Below are 18,897 nucleotides of genomic sequence, written 5' to 3' on the forward strand. Positions count from 1 at the left end.
CACAGGTGAGCTTCACATGTTCACCTGGAACCAGTGACAGGCATGACTCCCTCGCTGTATCAGACATCAAAGGCGTGTTTAACTAGAAATGCAAGTATGCACATTGAAAGGGATGGTCATAGCCATGGTGGGCCTGCAGAGAAAGCCAGGGCATATAGTACATGGCTGTCATAACTAGAGACAGCTTTGGGGAATAGGTTTTTAACTTCATGATGGCACTGAAAAGTAGGCTGAATGTTCTGGAGTTAGATGGTGGTAGTGGTTGCATAACAATGTGAATGTACTTAATGTTACTAAGCCATATTCTTGAAATGGTTTCCATGGTAAATTTTATGTTTATGTGTACACTTCTTCCCACCCCCCATAAAAAAGTCAGATGACCAGGCTATAAAAGCTCTTTGGGACTATGCAAACTATGAATGTCTAGAATGTTCCTCACTCTCCATCATGTAATACAAGAGGGTGGAGTTGTTGATCTCTGGGAACAGTTCCACATAATGCCAGGGTGTTTCGGGAACATATATGGAAAATACCAGGAGGTCATGCCTTGGGACCCACCAATCCCTCACATTCTCTCCATGTCTTGAGTGACATTTCATGACAAACTCCATTAAGAAAAGCTGAATAAGTAGTTAGCTGCATTCATTGTTGACTATAGCCATTAAAAGAGACTTGAGGTCATATAGGTTAGCCCCAATCCTAAAGGATAAAAAGGACTTAAAAATTGTTCAGTGTGGTGGAAGCAGGTGTCTGTGTGTGGGGACACACACTAGCTATTGTGTTGTCCAATCTCTTTGATAGTTGGAAATTACTCCTTATATTAAGAAAAGAAACCCACCTACCATATTCATTGGCCCTCATTCTACCCACTCATATTACAAGAATAACGTGCCAATTACTTGTTTAATAATACTTTAAGAATTTGAAAATGAATCTGAACTTTCTGTTGCTACCTGAGATCATCCTCAGTTCCTTCAAATGCTCCTATGTTGGCTTCCCGACCCCTTACTAGCCTATGCCTCTTCCTTTAGGCTCACGGTCATTTTTTAGAGGGAGGCCTAGAACTAAACACAGTACTGTTGGTGTTCTGCTCAGAGAGGAGTGTAGAAATTTTATTTTCTATTTTTCTTTGACCTCCGTATGCCCAACAATATAGCCCAATGTTATATTCATATCATATTCTTGCTTCACAAAAAGCATATGGTCACCTAACTCCTCCAGATTTTTTCACAGGAATAGCTGTTGAGCAAGGGCTCCCCATTCTTAGAGTTAAGTATATTTGTTTAACCTAAACCCATAAAGTTACCATAAACCTTATTATAATTCATTATTTTGAATCAGTCCATCTGATACTGAGATATAGAATCCTGATTTCCTCACCCACTCTCCTTCCTAGCTTTGAGTGTGTCTACATCTTCATCTGAGTTACAGTTCTGTGTAAAACAGTTTGATAGAAATGTTGTACAGGATTGGGCCATAGAACACAGAGACCACCTTTGCAGTTTACAAGGAAACATTAACCAAAGCTCTGTGGGTGTGGCAAAGCTGCTCTGGATCCACGGAGCCCCGTCTCCCAGCTCCTGATTCTCCAGTCTGTTCCCAAAGATTGGTGAAGCCTCTGCTTAAGAGAGGTTATGTGACTGTAGTGGTCAAGCCAGGCTAAAAGGGGAGCATGGTCCTTGGCATGTGGTGGGTGTCCAGTACATTCTGTGGGACAAGTTAATCTGTGAAGATACTGGTCATCCCCAAATTTCACTGTAAGTGAAAATTCAGGCTTCCTTCCTCCCCCAAAAAGTTTCTTCAAAACTGCTTACCAAGTGAAGTGGGGGGCTTTGAGTTGAATTTCTCCTGGCACCTCTGATAGGATGCAAATCAACAGGAAACAAGCTCAGAGGCCTTTGGGAAGAGGCATAATTTAAGACTAAAGGGCCTAGAAAATCCCCAAGAAAAAAATAAGATAATCCCTGTAATCAGTGAGGATAAATTAAATGACAGTTTGGGACAACATTTGGTTTCATTGGTTCACTCAGAACATTGATCAGGAGATTTGGGGAGTGACGTCAAGGAAGTGGAGGCCTCTTGCCCTCTGACATAGTCTGTCAGGTAAGACAAAGTCTGTCAGGTAAAAGCTAAGAGGACCCAGGAGGGCCCTTCCTAGTGAAGCAGCATTAGCAGATTGGTTGAGAATGAAGCAGATGGGGCTAAGGAAACCAGGCTTTCAGCTGAAAAAGCTTTTATTGCTCTTTATCTATTGACACTTTTTCAATTAAGGAGCCTCCCCTGGGATGATCTATCGCCTCCCTGTCTGAGCAGGAAATAATTACCATCAAAGCAATTTCATCACATGCCATGTGTCTTTCTTGTGGCCAGGAAGGCTACAGGGAAAATCACCAGCCTTCTGCCTGCTGCAGCTCTGTGGACACAGGTCCCCAGCTTCGGAGGCCATCCATCTTTCTGGGGTTTTTAAAATTTTTTTAATGTTTTTATTTATTTTTTAGAGAGAGACAGAGAGACAGCATGAGCAGGGGAGGGTCAGGGAGAGAGGGAGGCACAGAATTTGAAGACAGGCTCCAGGCTCTGAGCTAGCTGTCAGCATAGAGCCTGACATGGGACTCAAACCCACGAACCGTGAAATCATGACCTGAGCCAAAGTGAGATGTTTCACTGACTGAGCCACCCAGGCACCCCGCCATGCATCTTTCTGGAGGGCTCAGCACCTACTATGCTTCCTTCCTCTTTTCCTTCTCTCTCCTCCCCCTTCTTGGTCTTGTTGGGGCTGGTGACAATGTTAAGAAATCTAACCATGTTACCTGTTCTCTCTGAGGGAGCCAGAGAAGCTGGAGCCTCCACTTTCTCTTATTCTCCTCACTAGCCAAGGGTCACTCATTTATTCAGATGCCTAGGAACATGATCCAGTAGGGGTTACCTTAGGATCTGGATAGCTCAGTTTTGCCCCCCTCCTTTTTTTACTTTATATTAATGGAATCATACAATATATACCTTTGGGTCTAGCTTTCTTCACTCAAAATTATTTTGAGATTTGTCCATTCTGTTGCTGTAGTTGTTTTTTTGTTCATATTATTTGATAAATAGTATTCCATTGTGTGAATAAACCACAGTGTTTATAACCATTCTATTATTGATAGATATTCAGGGCTTTTTTTGAAATAATAAACATACGCAGGTACTTCAGTTAAGGGTAATTCCTAGGAGTGGAATTACCAAGTCATCAGGTATGTGTATATTTAGCTTTATCCTTGCCAGTTTTACACAGTGGCTCCATCAGTATGAACTTCTTTCAGTGTAAGAACACTGTACAGTTCTCCATCCTTCTGACTCCCAACCACCATCTTGCTTTTATAAAAGGAAACACAGAGCCGTAACTTATCCAAAGTGAAAAAGGTCAGATCTTTTGACCTGTCATGGATAACCTTTCTGTTAGCCTGTAAAGGACTCTTCTTTTTTTTTGTATTTTTTAAAATATTTATTTACTTTTTGAGAGACAGAGTCAGAGCACAGTGTGGAAGGGCTGAGAGAGACATACACACAGAATCTGAAGCAGGCTCCAGGTTCTGAGCTGTCAGCACAGAGCCCAATGTGGGGCTCAAACCCACGAACTGTGAAATCATGACCTGAGTCAAACTTGGATGCTCAACTGACTGAGCCACCCAGGTGCCCCAAGGACTCTTCCTTTTGATGGCTATGAGGGAAAAGGGTGCATCCTTCTTATGTCCCTCAAAATTTCCTTCAACCCATTCTTCTACATTGATAATTTGTCACAGTGTCTTACTGGAAATCCAAATGTTTAAACATAGACGAGCACCAAAGAAGTGGTCTTCTTTGCTTTATTTATGTGGAGGATTTGGGCAAGCTTGAATCCCTGCCCCTCACTTGATGGATATCATCCATGACTATCTGCTTTTCTTTGCATCAATAATCTGGGAATGAGAGAGAAATGAGTGTTTGCTTAAGACTGAATTATGACAACGTGGGACCAGCCTCCATCAACTAGTCTGATGAATGCCTGGGTAAGCATGCCACATATTTGTATATTTTTCCTTCAAGCTATCCACCCCTTTTGCCTTCTTGATTAAGAAGCCATGTTGTCAAGGTGTTTGATTTATGAGGGGAAATAATGGGCTCTAACAGTCCTCATGCCACTGGCAGTTTCCATTAAGGAAAGAAGTGAAGGCAGATCTGTGCTTCCGTGCCTAGCACAGAGTTTCAGGTGTGCTTCAGCTCTCTTCCCTAGAAGGGTTGGGGGAGGGAGTGCTAAAGGGGAAGAAAAATCCATTTATTGAGCAAAGATTAAGTCCTGGGCATTATTTTAGGCATGTGGATACAGTTGACTGAGCAAATGAATGAATGAATGATTAGTTTTAAAATACAGTTAAGAGAGCTTCTGTTTGCTTTCTCAGAACAGAAATCTGAGATTTTTACTTTGATCCAGAGTAAGAGTGCTCTAAGAATACATGGCTTTTGGCCAAAGTCCCTTAATGTTCTGTAACCTTAGGAACCTCCTCTCATCAACAGAAAGATCAGTGTTACAGTTCTTGGTATATAAGACTCTCTTGGCTTCTCCAGAGCCAGCTCTGAGGGTGAGAATAATCACAAACCACAAGCTATTATCAGAGGACAGGGCCTTTGTGGACAGAGGAGTGACTGGGAGCCCTGTGCCCCAATCCAGGAGGCACAAGCTCCATTAAGAGAATGGGTTCTGGGCCTATTCAGCTTCCACTAACCTGGGCAGACCTCTAAAGCTGAACAGATTGAGGGAAGTGGAAGTTCAGAGCAGTTAAGACAATGGGCTCTGGTGTCAAATCCCAGCTCTCCTGTCTCTTAGCTATGTGACCTTGAGAAAGTACCTGTGTTCCTCTGAGATGTCAAATTTCTGATCTGTAAAATGTGGATAATCATACTGACCTCATTGGGTTGTTATGAGGATTATATCAGTCAGAATGTGTAATGTGCAGGGCAGTGGAAAACATTCAAAAGTTTGGCCATTATTTTTGTTGTTGAACATTTTTGTCCGGCACCCGCTATAGGGCACTCCTTTTGGAGCATCTGCTTTGTACACAAGCCCAGACACAACTGACACATAATGCTCACATAGGACTGGTCGTTACTGGAGAGTCTGCTTTACCTGGTTGAGGAAAGTCCTTGTTTGTCCTGTATAAAATGCCAGGCATAGCTTCAGGCATGGCTAGAGTAGCACCTATGGGGTCAGATCCCTGGAGACCCCTGTGGCCAAAGATATCCCCAAATGCTTGTTGATGCCTGAAACACTATTAACTCATTAGTTCACCAATAAAAAACAACCCAGTATCTGCTAAGTCAAGGCCTTGCTGGCACCCTACATGACTGTGCATATGTTCATACTGTAAAGAGGATCTACTGGTTGCCAGTAGAAAGAAATGCATAACTGCATAGAAAGATAGAAAGATGACTAAGTGTTGGTGTGATTTTGTGGATTAAATGAGATTATATGTGCCAAGCACTCAACATAATAACTGAAACATGAGAAAACTTCATTACCTTCTACCTAAACAAACAAACAAACAAACAAAAACAGAAAACATCAAGTACTGGTGAGGATATAGAGAAACTGGAATCCTTGTACACTGTTGATGGGAATGTAAAATGGTGCAGCTACAATGGAAAACAGTATGGAAGTTCCCCCAAAATTTACAATAACTACCATATTATGTAGCAATTCCACTTCTAGATATATATTCAGAAGAGTGGAAGACAGGGTCTCAAAGAGATATTTATACACCCATGTTTGCAGCAGCATTATTCACAATAGCCAAAAGGTGAACCATAGATGGACAGATGGATAAACAAAATGTGGTTTATACATACAATGGACTATAATATTCAGCCTTAGAAAGGAAAGAGGGGGCGCCTGGGGGGTTCAGTGGGTTAAATGTCTGATTCTTGATTTTAGCTCAGGACATGATCTTACAGTTTTTGAGACTGAGCCCCTCCATTGGACTCTGGGCTGACAGCAAAGACCCTGCTTAGAATTCTCTTTCCTCTCCTTCTGCCCCTCCCCCACTCGCACTCTCTCAAAATAAATAAATAAAAACTTTTAGAAAAGAAAGGAAATTTGGACACAGGCTACAACATGAGTGAATCTTGAAGACATGATGCTGAGTGAACCAAGCCAGTCACAAAAAGACTAGTACTGTGTAATTCCACTTTGCATGAGGTATCTGGAGTAGGCAAAGTCATGAAGACAGAAAGTGGGGTGATGGTGAGGGCTGGAGGAGGGGAGGAGGAGGAGTTGTTTCAGGGGTACAGAGTATCTGTTTTGTAAGATAAAAAGAATCTGGAGAATAATTGCACAGCAATGTGAATGTGCTTTATGCTAATGAATTATACACTTTAGGCTGGTTAATATGGCAAATTTTATATTTATGTGTATTTTACCAGTCTTTAAAAATTAAAAAAATGTTTTAAATATAAAAGGGTCTCAGTAAATAAATATTTGCTGTATCTGAATCCAGCTGGACAGAAGAAATGCCTTGGAGAGCATGAGCACTGTGGACAAGGGCGAGTCCTGCAGATGATTGGATGTGGGGACACAGAGGAGAGAGGCAGTTCGGGAGGTGATGACTCTTTGGCCTCAGATCCCTTTGCTGTCTTGGCCTTGGTAGAGAGATTGCAGGAGAGCAGAGAGAAAAGCACGACCACCTTTTATTTCATAATCAAGCCAGCCCTGGGAGAGGTGATAACAGTGACTTGAACACATTCGAAGGAATACATAACTGACATCATGTTTTACTTAACGGGGGAGAAGCTCAGGGAGGCTGGGCCCTGAGGAAATGTGCCATCTTCATGTGCCATGGAGGCAGGAATAGAGAGCAATGGGGATGGGGAAGAGGGTCCCACAACACACATTGGAAGGTTTGCCTGGGGTTGGGAGTGGTACTGGTGGGTAGCAGTGGCTTGGTTGGCAATGGCCAGGAAAGTGCAAGTTGTGCTAGACTAATGGACTTTCCCAAATCAGATTCATGAAGTGTTTAAAGACTTTTCTGTAGACCCCTTGGCTGAGTCGCTCTTCTTGAACTGGAACCCACACAATCAGAAAAGAATTTGTGAGAGCCTCGAAGTGTAATTACAGACCTGACAGGTGGCAAGTCAGAGGAGACGTCTTACTCTACAGACACTGAAACAATGATTTCAGCAGGGTGACAGTTGAGAATTCTAAAGGTGTCGGCCTGTCCTGTTGAGCCACAGCCTGGCACCACATCTCATGCATCTTCCGTCCTGGATGAAGATCAAGGGCAAGCAGATCCAATGACATTGGGATAAATTGGTCTTTATTCTCAGGTTTGCAATGCAGGCCAAAAAGAGGCATCATTCATCCATCCTTCCCCTGGCCAGTCCTCATTCTCCAAGTGCTCTCTCTGTGTCAGGCACTCTTCTGGGCTCTGGGCCACACAGTCTGTAAGGATGACTCCTGCCCTCAAGAGACCCATTGCCAAGGGTCTCAGAAAACAGAGGAGCCAGAGTGGTGGCTTGGACACAGATGGACACAAGTCTCAGGACTTGGGTGAGCTTATCGATCCCACATAGCAGGCAGGCACCCATGATGCAGTATCTAGGTAGAACAGGGCTTGGCAAGAAGTAATTGCCCAAAGGGAGAGGGATGGACAGATGGGATGAAGGAGAGAGGGAGGGAGGGAAAGAGGGAGGAAGTCAGGCAAGACTACTCCTCTGAGTCCTACTCTCTGGAACAAAGACTGAGAAATTCAGAATTGAGCTCCTTTTCTGATAATAGTGATGTCTTCCCAAGGACTAATCCTCAGTCTCCAGAGGGGTACTTGTAAGTGTCTAACAGCAGTTCTTTCCTGGGAATGTTAGGTTCACAGGCTCTCCTCCTTGAGAAAAATGCCCTTATCCTACTGTAGTATATCAACTGCTCTGTAACCTGTCCTGGCCAGGCAGGGGTCACCGTGGATCACTAAAGCCTTGTGGGCTCCCTCCCCTTGCCAGGACCATGTGCTATGTAATGCACAGCTTCCAGGACCATGCAAGAATGGATCGCTTTCCCACACAGCAGTTCAGGAAGCAGACAGGCTGTTCTGCATGGCCCCAGGCTTCTGACACCCCTTGCTCCCTGTGCCTCTCTTGCCCTTTGGAAAAAGGGCCTGGCAGTGCTTGTTGGCTGGACTCCAAGGTCCCTGTGCAGAAGCTCCACGAAGTGAGCCTCAGGCCTGGGAGCATGGCTGTCGCTCACTTCCTGGGGTCTCCACGCAAACACGCACCCCCTCCAAAAGCAGGCCTTGTCTTCCACCTGTCAGACACTCCTTAGACTTCTTTTATTCCTTGGGGTGTTCTTGCTATGGATTTTCATCTGGTCTGACATGTCTACACGTGTAGGGGGCTTGCAGGGGGTGTGCTAGGCAGGGCAGGGTTGAGAGGGAAGGCAGCAGGAGTGCTGGGGGAAGGGGAGGAAGGGGAAAGGGGCCAGATCCTGAGACAACTCAGGGAGGCACCCCTTACACGGGAGCTTCCGGCCAGACATTTCAATTCCTCACGCCTGAGTCATTTCAGCATTTCAGGGAAAATACAAACCCAAACCGCTTCCCAGGGCTGAGGAAGCCCCATGAGCTATTCTGGTCTTGGCACCAGCTCCCTGCCCCTTTACAGCGCCGGTCCCCTGAGGGTTTTGCTGCAGGATGGTCTCTTAACTCTGCCATCACGTATTTCCTTTCCCTTCTCAGACAGCAGGTCCCCTCCCCACCCCCTGCCACTCTGGGGGATCAACTTCTAGCTGGTCCAGTGCTCAGACCACTGGGTGTGTCCCCTGCCTGAGGACAAACCCCATTGTTACTGACCCCCTGGGTCCCTGGCTCCAAACTGAGCAGGAAAATTGGATTTCCAGTGGTTAGTCAGTGCCGGCACTCAAATCCTGGACTCCAGGCCCTGTGGGATGGAACCTCCCTAACCCCTGCCTCCCAGCCTTAACCTTATTCCAGGCAGCCAGAACAGCCTGCGGCTCTGCCCTCTATGGCTGTCTTTCAGCCTCGCTTTCATTTATTTCCCATGTGTTTGCTGAATATATATTTTTTAGTAAAAAAGAAAATAGCAAATACCCAAATATCCAATATCAACGTGTCCTATTCCATCAGGCACTGCGTATGCACTTAGTCTGAGGAAATACACAGAAGGCATTAAATAGTGATTATTGTAATTAGCGGAATGCACACGTGATCAGTCACCCTTGGGTCCCCACTCTTCTGGTTACCGTGCCTGTGGCATTCGTGGAAACTGTAAGGGGCAGAGGAGGGAGAAGGAGGGCTTGTTCCCCTGGCCTTTCTTCTCTCCTTGGGTACAAGAGGATCTTTCTGGGTTACTGTCACCTCCCTCTAAGGCTGCCTTTTTCTGTGACTCACCCCTTGAGAGAAGTACTGTATTAATTAAGCTCATCTCTGAGGTTCGCAGCCTGTTAGGCATTTAAGCCAAGGCAGCTAGGGGTAGGAGCAGAAGACAAGAATGACAATATTCCCGATGTGCTTGAAACCTTGAGCCCATCTGTGCCCCCTCCAAGTCCCCCTCAACAAACACTAGTGACTCCAGGATAGTTACAGGTTCTGGGTGAGAGCCAGACCTGCTAGTTCCCCCCAAATCCTTGAATCAGAGGAGGGGTTTCAATGGCCATGATCACTGTAGCAGCAGCTGTCTCAGGCTATGGATGGCTGAAGCTGCAGCCTGTAATCACGTATTTACAGTTGCTGCTTTATTGAAAATTAAAGGTGTGTGAGGCACAGCCTCGTTCTCCAGCCAACAGAGGCCAGTGTCACTGCAGCCAGCATGAGCTGCCCTGGCTGCCTGCTGCAACCCTGATGGCTCCTCAAACCTTTCCATTTTTCCAAGGGGACCTCTTTCTAGTTTCTGCAGGTATGGTGGGGGAAGGAGCCAGTGCGTGTATACCTCAGCCCCTCCTTTATCCCTAGTATGGCAGGACAGACTCTGCCTTCTGTCCCCTCAACCCCCACTCCCCAGGGTAGGCAGTGTAGCCATGGAGTCTCATTACTTGCAAGTTAGGTCAGGACCTTAGTTCCTCATCCATAGAATGGGAGCTTATTTCCACCTTGTAGGACTGAGGGGATGATTTAATGCAGTACTGCTGAGCCTTGTGTTGACATGAATTAATTAGTTAATTAATTAATTAATTCTGGTGAGTCAGTAAATACTGAGCACCTGTTGGATGTCAGGCAGGAATGACTTTAGGTTCTGGGGATAAAGCAATGAGCAAGATAGGGATTAGCTTTACGTGTGAGTATGAGTGGGATGGGTGGGTGGAAGAAACAGACAATTAAGCAAGTATACAAGTAACTAAACAAGGTGATTTCAGATAGTGATATGTGCTTTGAAGGAAATAAAATCATATGAGATGGGAGCTAAGGGCTGTGTGAGAAAGTGCCACTTGAGCTGAGACTCGAATGAGGAAAAATAACTGGCCGTGTCACAATTTGGAGGGAGAGCACTGTAGGCAGGGGATGGGCTCCTACAAAGACCCTGAGGCAGGAATAAGCAAAGCCGGATTATGTTGTGATGGTACATGGTTCCTGCCCCAAAGGAATAGTGCAGATCAAGTGCATGTTAGATCCTGAGGTGACCTGGGGATGCACTTCCAGAGAATCTTCCACCTCTGAGTGACCGCTAAGTTCCTGGGAGGTGTCTCAGATTGGCCAGAGCTATCAGAACTAGACAGAGCTGCTGAGGTGTCTTATTTTGTCCAATAGCTAAAATTCATTCATTTGTAGAGCACTAGTATGTATTTTTATTTGAGATAGATAGAGTGCATGTGAGCTGAGAAGAGGGGCAGAGAGAGAGAGGGAGAGAGAGAATCCCAAAATAGGGCTCAATTTCCTGACCCTGGGATCATCACCTGAGCTGAAATCAAGAGTTGGATAATCAACCAACTGAGCCACCCAGGCGCCCTATAAAGCATTATTAAGAAACCAATTTAATCTGTACTCTGGATGAGTTGCCTTACCGTTGTGTGTGTATATTGTTTAACATTGCAAGGTATTTGCCATGCAAATAGGCCTTCTCAGAGTGAGGAGCAGTGCTTGAGGACCTGGGAAGGTCACACTTGCTCACAAGGTGCAACCTGGTGAATCACAGGTGGTTCTGGAAACAGGCCAGATTATGGTTTCTGTTTTTAATTAAAGTAGTAATTATGTTCCTAAATGCAGGGGCCAGAAGACTGACTGAGGGCTGGGAGGGGGACAGCACATTAACTCCAGGGATTGTATATCCTGCCTCCTCGAGGTGCCCCCATGGACCCTGATGGTCACGATGCTCTGTGTACGTGTGCAGCTGTATGGTCTTGAATCTCCTCCAACTGCACTGTCCCATCTGAGCTCAGAACAAGCCTGAGAAGGCAAGAGAGGGCTTGACATCTCCATTTCATGGTTCTTCATGGGATTGTCAGCTCTGAAGGTACTCACCATGCACCTGAATTTTTGTCAAGCCCTGCTCTCGAGTCTTTCTAGCCTACTCTCTGTTCCTGCTTTTCTCCATCTCCTCCCCTTCCTCCCTTCTTCCTCTCCCCTTCTCTGCACACATGCAAAAGACAGCCAAACACAGCTGCAGCTCTTTTTCCGGCAGAACTTGCTCGTCTTTCTCAATCTGGTAAATCACATTTCTAAGTAAGTTTGAGGTTTAGAATTTGTTCTTTAAGCTCACAATCCAGAAAAACAAAAAACACCCAAGCGACCTTCATTGGTGGTGATGTAGCTGGGCTCCAGTCTTCCAGGGGCCAGGTAGGTGTGTACTCACAACCACCGCCCCTCTTGGCAAGGACGGTGGTGGGCAGGAGTCTGGGCCTCACTTTGTGGACCAGGAAAGCAATGACAGGATCCAGGGGAGTGATTGTGTGCTGGGGGCAGGGGGTGGGTGGAGCCATCCGGAACAGTATTGGACTGAGACCAAACTGGAAGGAGGATCATAGCCTGGCCTTGGCCCCAGAGCCCACCCTCCTGTGCTAGCCCTCCCCCTGAACTTCCCCACACGCTGAACATTCTGCCCTGAACCTGCCCCCTTCCATCCCTCAAGGGACTAGACTCTTTGCTCAGTGATAACCAGCTTACCTCACAACTTATTTTCCAGTGTCTCCTCATGCTTCTCTTTCCTAACTGTATCTTAGCAACAGGCTTGGGGAAACTGCATTAACTCAAGAGTGACGCTAACAGAGGTTGACTAGGGCTTTGTGGTGAGTCAGTGCAGAGAGGCAGGCTTGGACAAGTTTCTGGAGGCACCCTTCAGACCATCTCTGGGAGCCGGGGGTCGGGTTGTGACCTTCTGTCTCTGTGTGGGAGCAGCCCTCCTCCCGTTTCAAGCAGAGCCAAATGGGGGGTGGGGGTAAGAGTGGGGTGGTGAATAAAGGTCAAGAGCACATGAAACCTGAGCCCTTCCCACCCAGCCCACTGCTTGGTAAGCCCTTTCCATTTCTCTGGTGAGTCTGGGTTGTGTAGTCAGTCTGGACATTTCCATTTGAGAACAAGCCAGTTGGCTCTAAATATAACCCAAATGTCCAGAGGATTGTCAATCTTTCAAGTCTAAAAATATGAGTGCAAGTTCCCTCTCTGATGCTTGAAAGTGACTCACTGTAGCCTCAGTTTCCCTCAGAAGGACAGAGGATGGGGCCTGACATCCCAGGACCTCCACAGGCCTTGCATAAGACATACAGACACCTCACAGGGCAGCAGACACTTAGGGGAGCCCAACAACTGTTCATTTCTTTACTGGTTTTGCTTTTTGGAGGTTTTTTCCATTTTTCACATTCTCATTTCTCTGAACCAAAAAGGGACTAGCTGCAACCTTATTGCCCAGCGACTCTGCCCAGGAGCATCTGGGCATGTATTTGGATGGCATACTGGATTTGCCCCCATGTTTGCCCAAGGCAGTTTCATGTGTACATGAGGAGCACACAGCACCCCCAATCCTTCCTGCCACTTGGAGCCACCGAGGCCCTTTCTGCCCAGGGGTCCGCCTCCGTCAGCTTGCACCTGTTGGAAAAGGAGCGTTGCCAGGATCCTGATGCTTGCAGCTGCTTCTCTGCTCTGCTCTTGTGTCTGAAGTAGGAAATAGGGCAGACTTGCTGCTAGACTCCAAAGGTCATTAACAATATGAAAAGGAAATAAACAGCCCTCCATAAATCACCTCTTTGATGGGCCTGCATGGCAGGGTGCTGGGAGAGCTGGGGCACTGGACCTGAGGAGTTGAGCTGGGTCTCTCTGCTTGACCTGCCTCTGTCTTTGTCCACCTGATGAACTCACCAAGAAAAAACTATTGGGTACCCACTGTGCACCAGGCACTGTGTTGGACACTTTTATGTTAGTTACGGAATCTTCACCTGAACACTATGGGAAGGGAAGAATCATCTCCATTTTTACAGATGAGGAAGCTAAGGTTCAGACTCAAGGTCATATAGATTGAAACCCAGGTCTGGGTGGGCATGGGCTCTTTGCTGGATCTTGCCATCTGTGAGCCTTGTGCAGTTGCGAGGTGAGCAGCTGTGCCACCCTGCTCCAGCGCCCTCTGGCCTTCCTCTCTGTGCCACCTGGTGTCCAGAGCACCCACCCTCTCCGCAGAGCCCTTCCTGAGCAGCCTCCGCCCACCACCAACACGGTCTAATCCCCAGTGCCGTTTCCTCTGAGCTCCTTTCCTGCTGGAAAATTATCCACCAAACTCCTTGATGCAGTAAGAATACTTGGTCACAAAATGGTAGATTAGTTCACTAATGGGGCACTTCTGTAGGACTCTTGGAGATAATCCCTAACAAGTCATTGTCTAATGGTTACATTTTATTTTCCTGTTTGGGGTCATGGAATATGGTTTACTGGAAGGAATATAGGCTCTGAAAGACAGATACCAAGTCCTGATCCTCACTGAACATGGATGAATTACACAAACTCTCTCGTCTCCCACTGTATCGTCTGTAACATAGGGAAATTCTGCACATTAAGCACACAGCACAGGGCCTGGCACCCAGAGGGACCCTCAACAAATGTTAGTTTCACCTTTTGTCCTTATGGAGGGCAAACGGGTTTTTTCCTGAGTTCTTTCAAATCATGTAATAGCTGCCACCTCTACTGTACAACCAGCCCTGGCCATGTGGTCTGGTGGCATTGCCCTGATCTCTTACTTAGGGCAGTCAGCCTCGGGCTCCGTAGGTGGCAGGAGGCTTTCTCTAGGCCAAGGAGGAGGAGGGGGCTGGAGAAGGATGCGGCCCCCATTGCCTTGGCTGCGAGCTTTCCCAAGGGGTGGTCCCCCACCATTCACTGCATACGTCTGGCGCGCTGCGCCCTCTGCTGGTCACTGTGAGGGAAGGACATGAGAGGGGCTGCGGGGCAGTGAGTCTCACCCAGGCTGCAATTCGAGGGATATTTTTGTTTTTCATTATTAAGTTTTTCTGAAGGGATGTTGAGGGAAGGACTAAAAGAAACAGGCAGACAAGAATAGTGAAGGAAGGGAGAGAGAGAGCTAGAGAAAGAGAGAATAGGAGTCAGTTGGGGGGCAGTTAAGAGGATGAAGTCCATACAGTATGTGAGCTGGCCTTTCTTCAGAGGGAACGTGGATCTCATGCTCATTAAATACACCTGGGAATCCTGTAAAAACTGCATATTTTTAAAAAATTAACTTTATCTTATAGAATTTTAATCTATTCAATAAATCTGAAATTGGGCCAAGGAATCTGCATTTTGATGAGTTTTCCTACAATTTTGATGCAGATGTTTGGGGACCATACTTTAGGAAGCCCTGAACCTTCTTCTGGGCCTCAAAGATGCTGGATCCTCAAAATTCTCCAGGAATTTTTGCCCCTCTTCCTGGAAGAGGCAGGATCTTGGTCTCATTGAAGATTGTCTGCACACCGAACTTGAAAGGGCTGCCCCATTGCCCTTAGACTACAGTGACTATCTTTCACAAATGTAATCAGGCATGAGTCCTACCTCTCAGCTCTCTTCATGTTGTATCTCTAGTAAATACCCCCGATAGCCCTAATAAATACCACCGTTCTTGGCCTTGAGGGCCCAGTCCATATTTCACCCACTTCTTAAGGCCTGGTTATATTGATTGGCTCACTGGATTTACTGCCTGAAACACAACCAAATGTGATATTTCATTGATCTCTTCTTATTTCATGTCACTCAGAACGGCTTGTGACTGACAGGTAACTGAGATGTGATCTAGTCTAACTGTCCTTAAGCAAGGGTGTGCATGAACAACTCTTCAGGAAGTTTTCCAAAAATATGTAAGCTCGGGCTCCAGGAGATTCATGATTTGGTGAACATTCTCTTGATAGTGCTGTGGCAGATACATTACCCTCTAATACCCATTCTTGCCCTTCCTCCATCCCTCTTTGTTTTTTTCTTTTGTCTTCTCCAAAAATGTGGATATGATGGCTGGAGCTCTAGCTACCATATTGATCCATGAATAGGAGGTAGACGGCCTGGAGATGTATGGACGGTGAGTTGGCAGCATCTGGCGTTTATACATTATGTATACATTATATAGTGTGACTGTTTACCTCCAGGTTTTTGTATAAGAGAAAAGAAGTAAGCTTCTATTTTGTTTAATTCACAAGAAAGAGAAGCCCAGACCTGTCCCTGGAGACTCAGAGTCTGGATGTTGGATGTCTGTTCCTCTTGTTTTTTCAGTAGCTTTATAAATTCTTCCTAGTCATAGTACACACAGTACTTATACTTCCTTTGCAAAAATCATAACCTGAAAAGCACTGCTAGGCGTATATAATTAACCAAAAATATTCAGCTGATTGAGTGATTGATTAGGTTGCCTCTCTTCCTATTTCTACACAAAGAAGATGAAGTTCATTGGTGGAGTCAGGAGTTCTGGGGTTTTGTTCCAATTCTGTCAGTACTAGTTCCATGGCCTTATAGCTAGCCATGGTCCACGTTAGAAGGATGGTTTTTGACTAGATGACCTTCATTCTCCATCTATTTCTAATATGCTAAGAAGATGACCTTAGTTCTAAGAGACTGTGTGATGTGGACAAGAATTTAGAATATGTGAGCCTGGTTGGTGAGGTTCACTCAGTGACACTGTTGGTTGGAGCATGACTGGGAAAGACATGGGGGGCAATACAGCAGTTTCTCTGGAAAGAAGTGAACTTGGAGGGTTGCCTTGTCAAAAGCAAGATGAAAGTTCAGCTGCTTCATTATATGTAATCAGAAAGACAGATGGATTCAGAAAAAAACAATGAACAGGACAAGAACTAGTGAAGTGAAAGCCCTGGTGGGGGAGGGGTGGTGATACCTGAGAACTAGCATCTTGTTACAAAACCCTCAGATGCTTCCTCTGACCTTATCTTCCTACTTCACCTATGCCCTGTCATCCTGAATATCTAATTCAAAAGATGAGATCATGTAATTACTCCTTAGGAAAATACATCTTCCAGATGCCCTAAATAGGGGACCAGTTCTTTGAAGAGGAGAATTTTGATAGCATCTCCACCAAAAGAGCAATCGTGTTAGATCTATCAAAAAGGCAAGGCTGCTTGCCCCTTTTCTCCCCGTGCATGAAGAGTTAGGAGGATGCTGGCTGTGGTCTCGGCTGCCCCTTAAATCATCCTTGACCTTTGAAGGTTTATTTAAGCTGCCTGGATTTCTCAAGATGGTCTGCTCAGTTCTTTCTTCTTGGTATCTGGGCAGCAGAACGTCCCTGGGGATGGTCAGCTCCCTTGGGTGAACAGTGTCTGCCAATGGGGTTTTGTGCCCAGTTTAACATATGTTCTCAGATGCTATCCTAACAAGAAAGTCACCATAATTCTAGCATTTTTCTCTTTTCTTTTAATTTGTCCACAGTTGTCACTTAGTTCTGTCCCCAGAATGGGCTTTGAAAAGAACCAAAAGTAGAAATGGATAGGGCAGTCAACCTGAGCTCTGAATCCAGGCCAGATTGTCAGATGTCTATTCTTGTTCATTCACCTGAGGAATGAACACAAGTGAACACAAGTGTGTTCACATTAGGAACACAAGTGAACATTGTCAGATTGGCAGTCTTCAAACCAATGTGAAAAGCTTCATATGGAATACATAGGTGGGCATGTGGCTTGACAGATAAGTCTTATGGAAAGCTGGAACAGAGTAAGTAAACACCACTTGGACTGTTCTCAGGCCATTTATTTACCATCTTGGTGTGATTAGACAATGATGACTAGACGGGGCCTTTTATTGTGTCATCCTAATTAGAAAGTCATTTTTAGTTATTGTTAATGTGCCTTCCTTATTGTGCCATTGATCACCTGTAGCATACACTGTGACAGTGCAGGTAGACAAGGCCACTCCCGGCAGCCTCCACAGCATGACTAAAGAGCAGTGCAGTCAGTGCCTTATCTGGGCCAGGTAGATTTGCCTGCACATGAGCCGATCCTGCTTGTGTTATCCCTGTTCTGCTCTTAAACTCTCAGACTGGATTGTTCCAGACTCATTTGTTCAGGAACAACAGCAGATTGGTTATTAATGAAGTTTTCTGTGAGCACCTCCTCATTTTCTGGCAGAGAACTAAAGACAGTGCCTGAGGGAAATATTGGTGTACGATGGCTCCCTTATCTCTCTGGTCACCCCCCCCCCGCCCCCAGCCACCATGAATGTGCAGACACTACAGTCCCTGATAGGTGCCACTGAACTAATAGCTGCATTTCAGTCTCTACCCGTTTTCTCTACCAAGATCATATCCTTCTCCTGTGCATAATCTCAGAATGGTTTTGATTTGTGGAATAATAGCATCAACATTTTCTACTGTTTAATTACTATAATTTTTCAAACATATAGAACTTGGTATTATATTAGCCAGAATTGGGTGCTGTCCTGATATTGTAATGGATGCTTGCCGTACTCATGCCAAGTATGGAAGTCCTCAGGAAGGACTCCCTTCATCTGCAGTAGTAATGTGCCAGCCAAATGCCGGCCCCCGCTTCCCCATCAAGGCAGCAAGTCACTGGGGACCCACCCTCATTAATAGATAGTGCTTTAGGGATGGTATCAAGTGGTCCTATTCTACACATGTCACATAATATTCTCTACCTTGTCACTTTAGGCTCCTCAAACTACAAAAAAAAAAAAACTCTTGGTTTTAGCAGTTTGATAAGAGAAGAACATTTTTGTTCACTAGCTTTGGATACCAGGTAGTTTTGTGGAAATGGGGACATGGTAAGAAGTTATAAACATGAGAAAGATATGGTCTATTTGTACCTTATGAAGCTTACTTTGGAGAATTGAACTAGCGAGGGGGAAGACCTAAGACAAAAAAGTACCAGTTAGGTGCCTATGACATGCTGTCATGGTCTTCGTAGTAAAAACAAAACAAAATCCCATAAAAATCCTTTAGGAAAGTGCCAGTCTTCAGAATGGTATTCCACTTCTCAGTAAGGCCACAGAAGCTGGTTTTGCTCCATTCAGATTAGAAGTCCATTGCTGGGGCAGATGAACCCCAGATGGAAGAACAGTAGTTGGTTTGCATTAAGGGACATGCTATTTGGGAAAATTTACATCTTTAAACACTGGCAACCCATTCAGTGTGGTGAGATGCTATCTCTTTGAAAAGCTCACTGGAGCTAAGAAAGACTAGGTGAGTGGCTGGATGGTGTCTCTCCACATAGAGAGGGGCGCGCCTGTGCTGAGTGTAGAGGTAGATGGCAAACACGGCTTGTTTGTTTGTTGTTTGTTTGTTTGTTTCTTTTATACTATAAGTTTATTGTCAAGTTGGTTTCCACATAACACCCATTGCTCTTCCCCATAAGTGCACTCCTTCATGACCATCATCCCTCTTCCCCTTTCCTCCTCCTCCTTCAGCCCTCAGTTTGTTTTCAGTATTCAGGAGTCTCTCATGATTTGCCTCCCTCCCTCTCCCTAACTC

At 45.5% G+C, this 18,897-nt stretch overlaps 1 protein-coding gene across 1 annotated transcript in view; it reads left to right on the plus strand.

The window, feature by feature from the left end:
* CACNA1C (calcium voltage-gated channel subunit alpha1 C) overlaps positions 1-18,897 on the plus strand; it is a 721,004-nt gene that overhangs the window by 331,796 nt on the left and 370,311 nt on the right. The window lies entirely within an intron of this gene.

Source organism: Suricata suricatta, chromosome 10, assembly GCF_006229205.1.
Source record: "Suricata suricatta isolate VVHF042 chromosome 10, meerkat_22Aug2017_6uvM2_HiC, whole genome shotgun sequence".
In the NCBI taxonomy this organism is placed as follows: domain Eukaryota; kingdom Metazoa; phylum Chordata; class Mammalia; order Carnivora; family Herpestidae; genus Suricata; species Suricata suricatta.